Source organism: Balaenoptera borealis, assembly GCF_965194805.1.
Source record: "Balaenoptera borealis genome assembly, chromosome: 7".
In the NCBI taxonomy this organism is placed as follows: domain Eukaryota; kingdom Metazoa; phylum Chordata; class Mammalia; order Artiodactyla; family Balaenopteridae; genus Balaenoptera; species Balaenoptera borealis.
Window position 1 is genome coordinate 79,667,680 of NC_138864.1, and position 10,982 is coordinate 79,678,661.

At 38.3% G+C, this 10,982-nt stretch overlaps 1 long non-coding RNA gene across 1 annotated transcript; it reads right to left on the reverse strand.

Moving 5' to 3' along the window:
• Positions 1–820: 820 nt before the first annotated feature.
• On the reverse strand, positions 821–10,759 carry LOC309631854. The gene is made up of 2 exons (XR_014246615.1): positions 6,388–10,759; positions 821–5,623 (listed from the first exon to the last, which is right to left on the reverse strand). It is a non-coding gene; the product is annotated as an uncharacterized lncRNA (long non-coding RNA).
• Between the last annotated feature and the right edge of the window lie 223 nt (positions 10,760–10,982).

Consider the following 10,982-nt stretch of genomic DNA (forward strand, 5'->3'; position numbering starts at 1 on the left):
CCTTCCTCCGCTCGTAGCCAGCCTTAGCCAATAGAGTGGCTGCATGTAAATAAAAGACCGCGAGCGTTCTTCGCTCCTCCTGCTTCCCCGCCTCTTCCCGGGGCGGGGAGAACTAAACTGGGTGGGAGGGGCGATTTAGGGCGGGGCGGAGGGAGGGGATGAGGAAGAGGCGGGGAGAGCCGTAACACGTGGGGCTGCATTTATCTCCTTGCTTCCGCCCCCGAGGCTCCACCTCTTGCGGGGAGGGATGCCGTTTGGTCATTGGCTGGGTTAATGAAGGCAGCACGGGCTCATTTTGCATAAAGGGTGGGAAGGGGGGGGGTATCCGGAATTCTCGCTGTAACTCGAGAACGGGTGCCCCGCCCCTCTTCCCGGGGGGTGTGGGCGGGTCGGGGGTGGATCCCGAACAGCCTCGCCCAGCTTTCCGCCAAGAGCTTAGAAAAACAAACGGGTTTCTGAAAAGATTCGTTTTAATTCACCCTTCAAAGGAAATTACATATTTCTAAATGGGTCTTTTCGTTAATTTTTACAAGTCATCCAGGGGTGTACCATGAAATAAGTAGACATTACCAATACGTCCGAAAAGAAAATTTCCTTTGAATTTGCGTAAGGTCCGCGGCTCCCCGTGGTCTTTAGTGAGGGGGAAAATTTTTTTGTGATAAATTACTCTTTCACTAGAATTCATTTTTGTCTTTACTATGAATTACCTGCCTCCCTAATTTTCCACTAGTGGAGCTAGAGAAAGCCGAGTTGAAGTGTGTAAAAAGCCAAGAAGGGGTGGAAAATTCTTGCAGGGTAAGCGTTCGTGAATTGCTTGTGAATGATGCAAGTGTTAAAATTGTTTCCAACAGTAATATACCCCAGGGATACTTGGTTGACATTTTTTAAATAAGAGAATTATTCGTGTGATTTATTTGTTTTGGGGTTGTGTTATTTTATTTTACGAAAATTTCCCTTCTGTTTTATGTCCAACTGAACATAGACTAACCTTTTGAGGACTCATGAAAAAAGATGTCAGGTGGCAAATAATTGGAAGAGCAAAGGACGAACACGGATTCCAGGAAACTGAGTTTTTTAAATACCATCTGTGCGTTTGTATTGGATAACATTTCTACATCTATCAGAAAAGTATTGGGTTGGCCAAAAAGTTCGTTCGGGTTTTCCGTTAACAGCGAAAAGCCGAACGAACTTTTTGGCCAACCCAAATAATTACCATAGTTTGTTGCAAATTAAAATTTGGGAGTGTTTGTTCCTTGATTTAGATTACTCTCAGGCCATTTCATAAAGTAAAGACGGAAGAAAGGGCTGCTTTCTTTCGGCGGGCTTGCGGGGCTTTATTTAAGCAGAAATTAAAATTTATAGCAATAACGAATATATAGCATCCCGTCCCTAAATTCTGTGTGGATCTCCGTACTAGAAGACAAATGACACGTTTGATTTCTCCAATTCCTAATCCTCCAGCGCAGAAATAGAAGAGGTTTCCAAGTACTACATTAGTAAAATCCTGAGCGATCTCTAAACGGAGAATAATGGTTCCAGGAAAATTAAGATCAAGGGGAAAGGAAAAGTTTTCTTGATAGGTCATTGTGGTCTAATTTGTTTCTTTGAAACACTTTTTGACATGTAATAAAAGTAGAAAACTTTGCTTACTTACTGCCTTCCTGGAGTTCTATCAATGTGTTGATTACATTTAACTCAACTCATACTTAATTTTGTAGTCTTAAAAGTAAATGGCTTGAAACATTATTTTATGCCTCCTTCCTGAAATTATATTCAGAAATATTATTCCATTGCTAATGGGTGATTTAATGTTAAAATACATGTTAATAACTATGATATTCCAAGCAATAAAATAATGCAAATCCATCTTTAAGCCAAGAAACATTACGTCAGTTGATAATTTGTTAAAATTGTTACTTGAAATTGAAATCCAGGTAAGACAGACAAATTAAACATTAGCAGTTTTATACACTCAATTCTTAGTAATTATAAGTGGCTAATTTTACAATCTAATGGCAAAAATATTATATGCTCAGGTTTATCAGTTTTAGGAGTTAGCTCCATATGACTGTATTGGTTCTGTTTTAATAAGCTTTGGAATGATAAATAAAATACCAATTTAACAAATCTAAATGAAAATTTATTTACTCCAAGTTATCAAATTGTTTTTTCTTTCTTTCTTTCTTTTTTTTAATGAATAATGCTTTTCTATAGTTCTGAAGAAACATATGTTCCTGAAATGAATCTGAGAAATACTTAAAGGCATAAGGGGGAAAAAACCCTCAAAATGTACACATATTCTCACAATCAAGAATTAAACATTAAACATTTTCCTGTATTTCCTTTCTAACTTTCGCTATGTATAAGTACTAGGATTGTTCTTTTGTTTTGTTTTGTTACAAAATTCAGATTGGATTCTATATTAAGAACTCACTGTTCAAAGTTCAGATTTATACTGCTCTTATTTTCTGCTTGAACTGTAATTTAACTTTGTAAGAATTTATAGTTTTATTACATTCATATTTTTTAAACGTGATTCATTATAAAGAAATATGTTAATAAAATAACCATTTGAACCTACCAAAAAATAGAAATAAAGTATAATGATCTGTTCATAAATAATCCCACTGTCACTTGTTAGAATTTTTTAAAAAACACAGTATTATCATTTTTAAACACAGTTAATGGGACCTTTGGGTTAAAAACAAAACAGTACCCCTTAAATTAATTTACCTTTTTGCAGACCTTTAAAAGTTGCATTTTCATATTCTAATCTAGCAAAGGCTAATTTGAGTGTTCTTTATGTTTCGCTTATCTTCTGCAACATATACTAGCAATTCCAATACTGTTCATATAAATATTTTCTCTGAGTTTTACAAAAATTCTTTTTCCCTACACTTTCTACTCCTCTTAAGATGTATTTGTTGATTATTCCTGTTTTAAATCCTGTAAGAATGCATAATCACGGCAAACCAACACATTAAAGACATTAGTCTGTTTCCAAATTGCAAAAATTTCCCTTTAGTCCAATTATGTTTTACTAACAGCATCTGCTTCCAATCTATTTGCACTTTTAGAAATACTGATTTTTATTAATAGCACCTGAAAACACCAGCAAGCCACAAAGGACATGTAATTAAGAATGTCATCAAGCAAGTATTTAACCAGATGCATGATTAAGCTATGACTAAGCCACTACATTAAGCAAAAGTTCGTATCTCACCATTTCATTTTACAGTCTCTAATGCTATTTACTTCTTCCCCATCTTGATGTTATGATTCCAGTAACAAAGCAAATAACCCTGTTAATCATTAAATCATAAACTCATAACAATAGAGTCTTTATAATATATCACATATCCTGTAAGTTTCTAAGCCAAATCATTTCATTGTGGCAGCAGAAGTTTGCAAAGATAAATCCGTTTTTGCATCTTGGTTCCCTTCAACTTACGGTAATATCCAACTCTAACATATTCAAACAAGAGTTTCAATGATAGATTTGAACCTTTTTCTAAACTAAACTGCCAACTGCAAGAAAGTTTAAATCTGTGTCCCGTGCTATTTTGTTTTATTTAAATGTATGAAGTACATGAAGTGGATAATTTCCTTAATTTTCCAGGATGGTTTTATAAGAAAAAGACAAGGAAATTGATACACTTCATAAAAGAGCAACAGTTAAAGCCACTCTTTTTTATGGATGCAAGAATCCAAGAACTGAATAAGAATATACAGTGACATTTTAGAAACTCTCTAAATAAGAACTGATTGACCAATTACATGCTCACAGCTGGAAGGTGCTTGCTTCACATACATTTGAAAAGACTGCATTTGACTTTGTGGGTAAACACCATCCACAAGAAAGAAATTAAGAACGTAGGGGTGTTTGTTTTCTTAGTTTCAGGTTTCTTTCATCATGAGTGTGTTTTTAAATATTTTAACAGCATGAATTCACCATTGAAGATGGGTGTGTGTGTGTGTATGAAAATTTTTCTTTCGTGGAAACAAGAAGTGTTTTGTGCCCAAAGTGCCATAATTAAGTAATGAAAACAGACTCTTGAAAAAATGAGTGGCTTTACTAATAATTACCCTATTTAAGGATCCCATATTCTATGGCCATTTCTAAAAAGTGGTGAAGCGATTATAAAATAATTTAACTTTCATTTGCTATAAAAATGCAATATATAGAATAAAAACAAAATAGTGCCAGAATACCAACTTTCCATGGAAAGACAAAATTTATCTGAAGAGAGAAAGAAACATACAGTCTATTTCTAAAATGTAAAATGAACAATTTTTTCGTTTCCTTTTAAGCTTGGGTTATGTTGAAAATTGCCTCAATTTTCTCCCTTCACATCATAGAGGAGTTCAAACGGGGTTTCTTTTTTTTTTTAATTTTAAATATTTATTTATTTATTTGGTTGTTCCGGGTCTTAGTTGCGGCAGTCAAGTGAGGTTTCAAAGTAATATTCAGCCTCCCAAAACTAAGCAATCTTATTTATTTAAACTTGGTTGTGAAATGAATTTTGTATAGAAAAAAAAAATCCAGGATCCCTGATGGATCAGCTTCTCGGTGACAGTGTTATTTGCACATTCTCATGATGGTGAACAACAGAATGCCAGGCAAAATTATACTTCTTTTTAAAATTGTGAAATAGTACTGTAACTTCTAGAGGTGGTAATGCTACATATTTTTGAGGGGAAAACTCCTGGAAAAATAAATGTATGTCATCACTACAGTTTTCTCCCTCTCTTTTTAGTTTATCTTCTGCAACATATGCAAAATGTCACTATTATTCATAAGAATATTTGAAGGGATATTCAAGGCACATGAATGGTATCTTGATGACCAAATTAAAGTATGAAGTTGGCAGACGACTTAATACATCTGGGGTCTGATTTTAAAAAGTCATCGATCATTGAAAATGACTATGTATGGGCTTATGCGTTTTCAAAACTGTATATATATATATATATATATATATATATATATATATATATATATATATATATATATATTATATTATACATGTATAATAACATATGTGCATTGTAGAAAATTTTAAAAGCACAAAGAGGCAAGCAAAGTTCACCCCCAATCGTAGAGAATCACTGCTCATATCACTGCTTTTCTGTGTATATATTTTCATTTCAAAAAATTAAACACTGCACATGCTATTTTGTAAACTGTTGAGTTTTTTATTACACTTAATAGGTAATGGAAATCTTCCCATGGTCTAGGATTCTTCTGCAACACTATTTGGATTAGCTGACAGGTCTACTTTCAATGATCATAACTGGATTTATTCAACACATTCCACATTGTGAGCCATTTAAGTTGTGTCGAATTTTCTGGCATCATGAAGAGAGCTGCAGCACACATGACATTACATCTTTGTCAGCAGCTGTGACTATTTTTGTAGGGTAATTCCTGTGAGAGACATGGCATATTTTCAGAGCTTTTTGTTCATTTCTTTTTCATTTTTTTTCTTTTCCTTCTCTTTTCTTCCTCTTTTTTTGGGTGTGTGTGTGTGTGTGAGTGTGTTTTGTTTTTGGTCTTCAGATTGATTGCTTGTTTTGTTTTGTTTTTTTATTTAAAAAGTGACCCATAAATACTCTCTTCTTCCTTTGAAAAATCAAAACATTAAAAGTTTAAAAAGGCTAAAGTTCCCATAGAACAGCTTCTTCCTCCTCAGTTTGGTGTGTAGCTTTTTATTTCTTTTTTGTATCCATTTACAGATAACATACATGTACATATAGAAAATATATCACACTGCTGTATAGTCTTAAATACGATTACAATAATTCGAATTGCACTCATTCTCAGTGATGATCATACATCACTTAAGAGAAGAGAGGGAGAGAAATTAAAAGCTTGGTAATCAGGTAAAATGAAAATATAAGCTAAGTTAAAGAAGATAATGACTTCCTTATTTCCTTTCCACGACTGGAGAAGGCAGCTTAGAGTTTTTTAAAAAGTAGTGATCCTTTCTTTACCTAGTGCCAAGTCAGCCCACAGTTTATTCAACCCACAAAGGTGACGAGAAGGCCCTTGGACTGCCAAGCAGAGTCATTCCTAGTCTGGAATCAAATCCCTAGCCGTCCTAGCGTGCAGTTGTGTATTCTGGTTGGCACCATCCAATATTACCTTAGGAAATGCCCAAACGATCTGTAGAAAATGAACACCAAGCCTGGACTTTGCTGTCTTAATAAGCAATTTTAGAACTAAGTAGAACAGAATTCCCTCAGTAAGTACCAATAGTGCTCAGAAAGTAGGAGTGACAGAAGTGAATTTTGAGTCTTCCACTCCCTTATTCCTAGTTTCGGGGAAGGCAGAGGGAGATCCGGGAGCGTGGGGCTTCTAGCGGAATGGAAGAAGGCCTCTGTTACCTTCTTAGTGAAGCGGATGCTGCAGCTGAAGGGCTCAGGAAGGAGGGCTTAGCACGTTGAAGTGCTTCTTGCAGGTATAACGCGATCCCCTGAGCAAGGTCGCCTTCCCGGCGCTCCCTGCCCCACTGAGCCACACATTCCCGACGCGAAGCCAGGGGAGGCAGATAAGTATGAGGACAGTACAGGATACAGCTGTGTCATAGCGGTGCCACCTCATTCTCCTTCCTCCTGACCTTTACGCAAAGATGAGTCTCCAGCTTCCTTCCTTCCATTGTGAGATCCTCCATTATCCCCAGCGCGATCACTCTTTCCTACCATAAGGGAGGGGTGTAGCGGAGGCAAGGGGGCGGGGGCGATAATGACGATAAAGAAGAGGGGCAGAGGAAGAGCTATGCAAATAATAAGAATAATCTATAATTCCATTCATTTTTGTTTCTCCTCGAAATTTCTCCCAGTATATAAATCAACAAAACTGAACTGACTTAAAAACAGTGGAACTTAGGAATTGACCAATTACTCCTTTCTCTTTTTTGAGTGTCAAACTGTTGCTAAAACGCCATGAAAACAAACTTCCTGTCAGTAAAGGCACAGGCTTTAAACTTATGGAAAATACTTTAGAGCCATACTAGACATCAAATAACTGCTACAAAACATTCTGATACATCAAGCCTGGAAGTATCAGAAACAGATGGGCTCACTTCCTCTCTGTATTTCACACCAACTCCAAAAAAGTTAAGGAAGAGCCTTAAAAAAAAAAAAAAAGCTTTTCCATTTGCTCATCCCATGTTGGAAAATTTTGAGAACACTCAACGCATTCTAATTATATGGTTTTATTGCACTGGGAAATTAATTATTATTGCTCCATTAGAGGTGCTGACAAACATTTGATCTTTCAGAAACGCCCGGCTTTTCTTTATGTAGTCTCTTTGCAAAGGCATCAAGTCTTTCAGAAAAAGAAATCCCGTAGAACTCTAAGGTTCTGGCATCAGAGTTGGTTCAGTATTGTCCACAAGCAAACTGAATCTTTGCACATGCATCCTTCTTGAGGTTTACCTTCAGAGCACAGAAGAAGGGAGATATTTATTGTCTCTCTAATTAATATGAGCAAAAGTAGTCTCTCCTCAATTTAAGCCACCCAGATTTTTCTAATTATTTTCAATTTTGTGCATTAACTAGATATTCTCTAAACCTTCATTTCTTTCTGAACTATAGAAAAATCTAGGAACAGTGAGTATCTCTTCACGTGTGTCTATCTATTTAAATGTCTGTAAGTGTGTCAGAGTGTATGAATTGCTAATATCCAAGTGCCTGGAGTAGTAAATTAGTTCCTACATCCATGTGCAAATACAGTGAAATTCTAGACCGAGGAGATTGCATTTGTGAGAAATATTTATTCTTAAAGAGCTCCCCCTGTCATTGCCTGTTGCCAGCTTTAATTGATCATTCTGTTCTTTTTTTCTGGTAAAACCCATCAAGAGTAGGATCAAAGATGGAGACCCCAAACTTAAACCAGCTCCTTCCTTCCATCTTCTGTTTATTAAATCAAGAGTTAAGACCGGGTGTATTCAATTACTCCTTTGAAGACCACATCTTTGTTTTGAAACGCAGATCCCTACAAGCAGCATAACTCGAGCATCTGTTCATCTGAACAGTCCAGAAACGTGCCCAGCTTGTGCCAACTTCTAGTTTCAAACACAATCTGGAGTGTAGCCCCTAGAGCCAGACTGACTTGCTGCTGGCTCGGCCACTGGCCACCGATGTGACTCTGGGCCAGCTGTATAGCTTTTTATGTCTCTATTTCCTTCATCAGTACAAAGAGAATAATCCAATATCCACAGCCTCCAGGAACTGGGGTGAAAATTACATTAATATTCATAAAGCTCTTAGTGCCTGACACATAGCAAGCAATCAAAAGATTATTTTTTCCTAAGACTACAAGTTTTAGGTAGCCTATTTGACTAAAAAAACTAGAAATTCGCTTTGCCTAGAAAACAGGATATTTAGGCCTCTCTAGGAGTTCTCACAAAGGAAATTGGGTCCATATATTGTGGTTAAGTCGGTGTTCCCTGGGGAAATGAGGGCCAGGGGCTTCTTATTCTTCCATCTTGCTGATGTCACTCACCGTATTTAGGCCTGTTTACATGCTTTCTTTTCTCTTTCTTTGTTTCTTCTTTTTTTCTTTTTCTTTCTTCTTCTTTTTTTTTTTTTTTTTTTTGCATAGGATTAGTGCCATGCCCATAACAGGCACCCAATAAATAACTTTATAATAAATGCATGCAGAAAGAATGGACAATGACTTCTTTTTTAATAATGGAGGGGATGGAAGGGGGTCGTGCATGTGAAGAGTTGAGGCATAAGTAAGTACCTCCCTTAGCACCTGCAGGAAGGTGGGATCATCGCCAAGGACAGAAACTGAGAACTCTGAGTCCAGTGACCAAGGAAGTTAGGTCCTAATGACAGAGCCAGTGGCAGCTGACAGAAGCAGAGACAGTTAACCTAAGCGGAAACAACCCCGAGAGTCAGGCAAGTTGTTCCTAAGCTTTGACTCCCCAACAAATTGTGTAAGATCTGCAAGGCTTAATATCCCCTCTGGTGACAATGGGGATAAGAGAGTAGAACTGTCCTCTCAGGGTCCTGAGCCCCACTATCTACTCCGCTGGGCAAGTCTTGTACCTCCTGAACCTCAGTTACTTCTCTCTAAGAGGAGGATGCTATGGCAGCAGCAAATGAGTACGTTGGTGAAAGTGCTATGTAATCTACATAAAGCAGAATGAAAAAGAAAGTTAAAGGTACGATCACATCTGAATTAGAAGAGAAATGAGGGTTAACCCTAAGGAAGATGTTCCTAAGAATCTATGACATCATACCAGAGCAGTTTTTGAAAGGAGATGGGGGGATCTCTATTTGGGAGGAACTTGAAGGAAAGGAGAGGAGGGAACATCTGTGGGGAGGGGGAGTGTGTAAAGGGTCCCTGGCGGTGTTTTTGGTTCTCAGATTCCATAATTAAACGGCCTCTAAGAACATGCACAGTGATGCCCAGAGACAGTCGTGACTGAGGAGGTGCCACCTCTCCTGTGGCGTCCAGAGGCGCCAGCCAGCACGGCCCACAGGTGCGCTGGGATGTGAGAGAGGATGGCATCTGGAAGAAATAGAAAAGCTGCAGACCTGCTGGGTTGGCAAGATCTTGTTTGATGGGTGATCTCTTTTTAGAGAGAGCAGCCTACCCCTGTGCCATCTCATTTTTAAATACTGCCAACCAGGTTTTGTAGGGCTGGAAGCTCAAACAATTTGGGGGCCCCTCTTTGAGGGAAAGATCAGGAAATTACCAAAAAATAAAGTCAAAATGAAGTACAGGGTCTTGAAAAGGGCCTGTGCAGATGAGGGTCCTGAGGTCTGAGCTTCATTAGCTACCAGGTAAATCATCCTGCCTACAACCATGTCATTATCTTTGCTCTACAGACAGGGAAATGGAGGTTCAGAGAAAGGAAAAAACTTGTCCCAGGGCGTGCAGCTCTTGAGTGGCCCGGGCTGGAACCAGCTCCCAGTCATCCTTGTTTGTGTGACACCACGGCCCGACTTAGAATTAGGGTGGAGTCTCTGTTCTCACCTCTGTAAACACAGATCACTGGGGCTTCTACTTTAGGGAGACATGTTTGCTCCTGACTCGAGAGAGTAGCTAAATGTTGAACATTCTCATGCGTGAGGCTTCCAGAAAATCTAGAGGTTTACCAGGCCCTGGACACTTGGAGGGTTGATTATGGGAGCCGTAAGTGGGGACAACTGACAACACTGATGATCTGTGTTAATAAGAAACAATGTTTATGGCTATGATAACAGATATAAGCTCTAGTGTCTATAGCAGAAGTCAAAAACATGGTCACAAGAGTGATCCAAGAAAGATAAAGATACTAGAGGTCCGGTCCAGCGCCATCTTTCTCCAACTAAAGATGAAAACTGAAGCCCAGAGAGGGTAAGTCACTCACTGAAGGTCACACAGCTTCCAGTGGCATAGTTGGAACTAAGAATCTGCTCCTGTAGTTCCAGTTCTTCGTTGCCAGTGTCATCATTGGGGGTTCTAATTCCACAAAGCATTCTATATTTACTTCCTAAACAAGGACAGTAATGGTGGTTTCAAGAGTTGAACAATTAACCTCAATGATAAACAAAACAGTACCCATGTATTTTTTTTTCATCCTACAAGATGCTTGGAAAAATCTTCAATCATGATCCTTGCAAAAAGAAAGAATTTTCCACAACTTTTACATTTGGCTATTTATTTATTTATTTTTAAATATATTTTATTTATTTATTTTTGGCTGCGTTGGGTCTTCGTTGCTGCATGTGGGCTTTCTCTAGTTGTGGTGAGCGGGGTCTTCTCATTGCAGTGGCTTCTCTTGTTTGCAGAGCACGGGCTCTAGGCGCACGGGCTTCAGTAATTGTGGCACGCGGGCTTAGTAGTTGTGGCTCGCAGGCTCTAGAGCACAGGCTCAGTAGTTGTGGCACACGGGCTTAGTTGCTCTGCAGCATGTGGGATCTTCCCGGCCCAGGGTTCTAACCTGTGTCACCTGCATTGGCAGGCGGATTCTTAACCACTG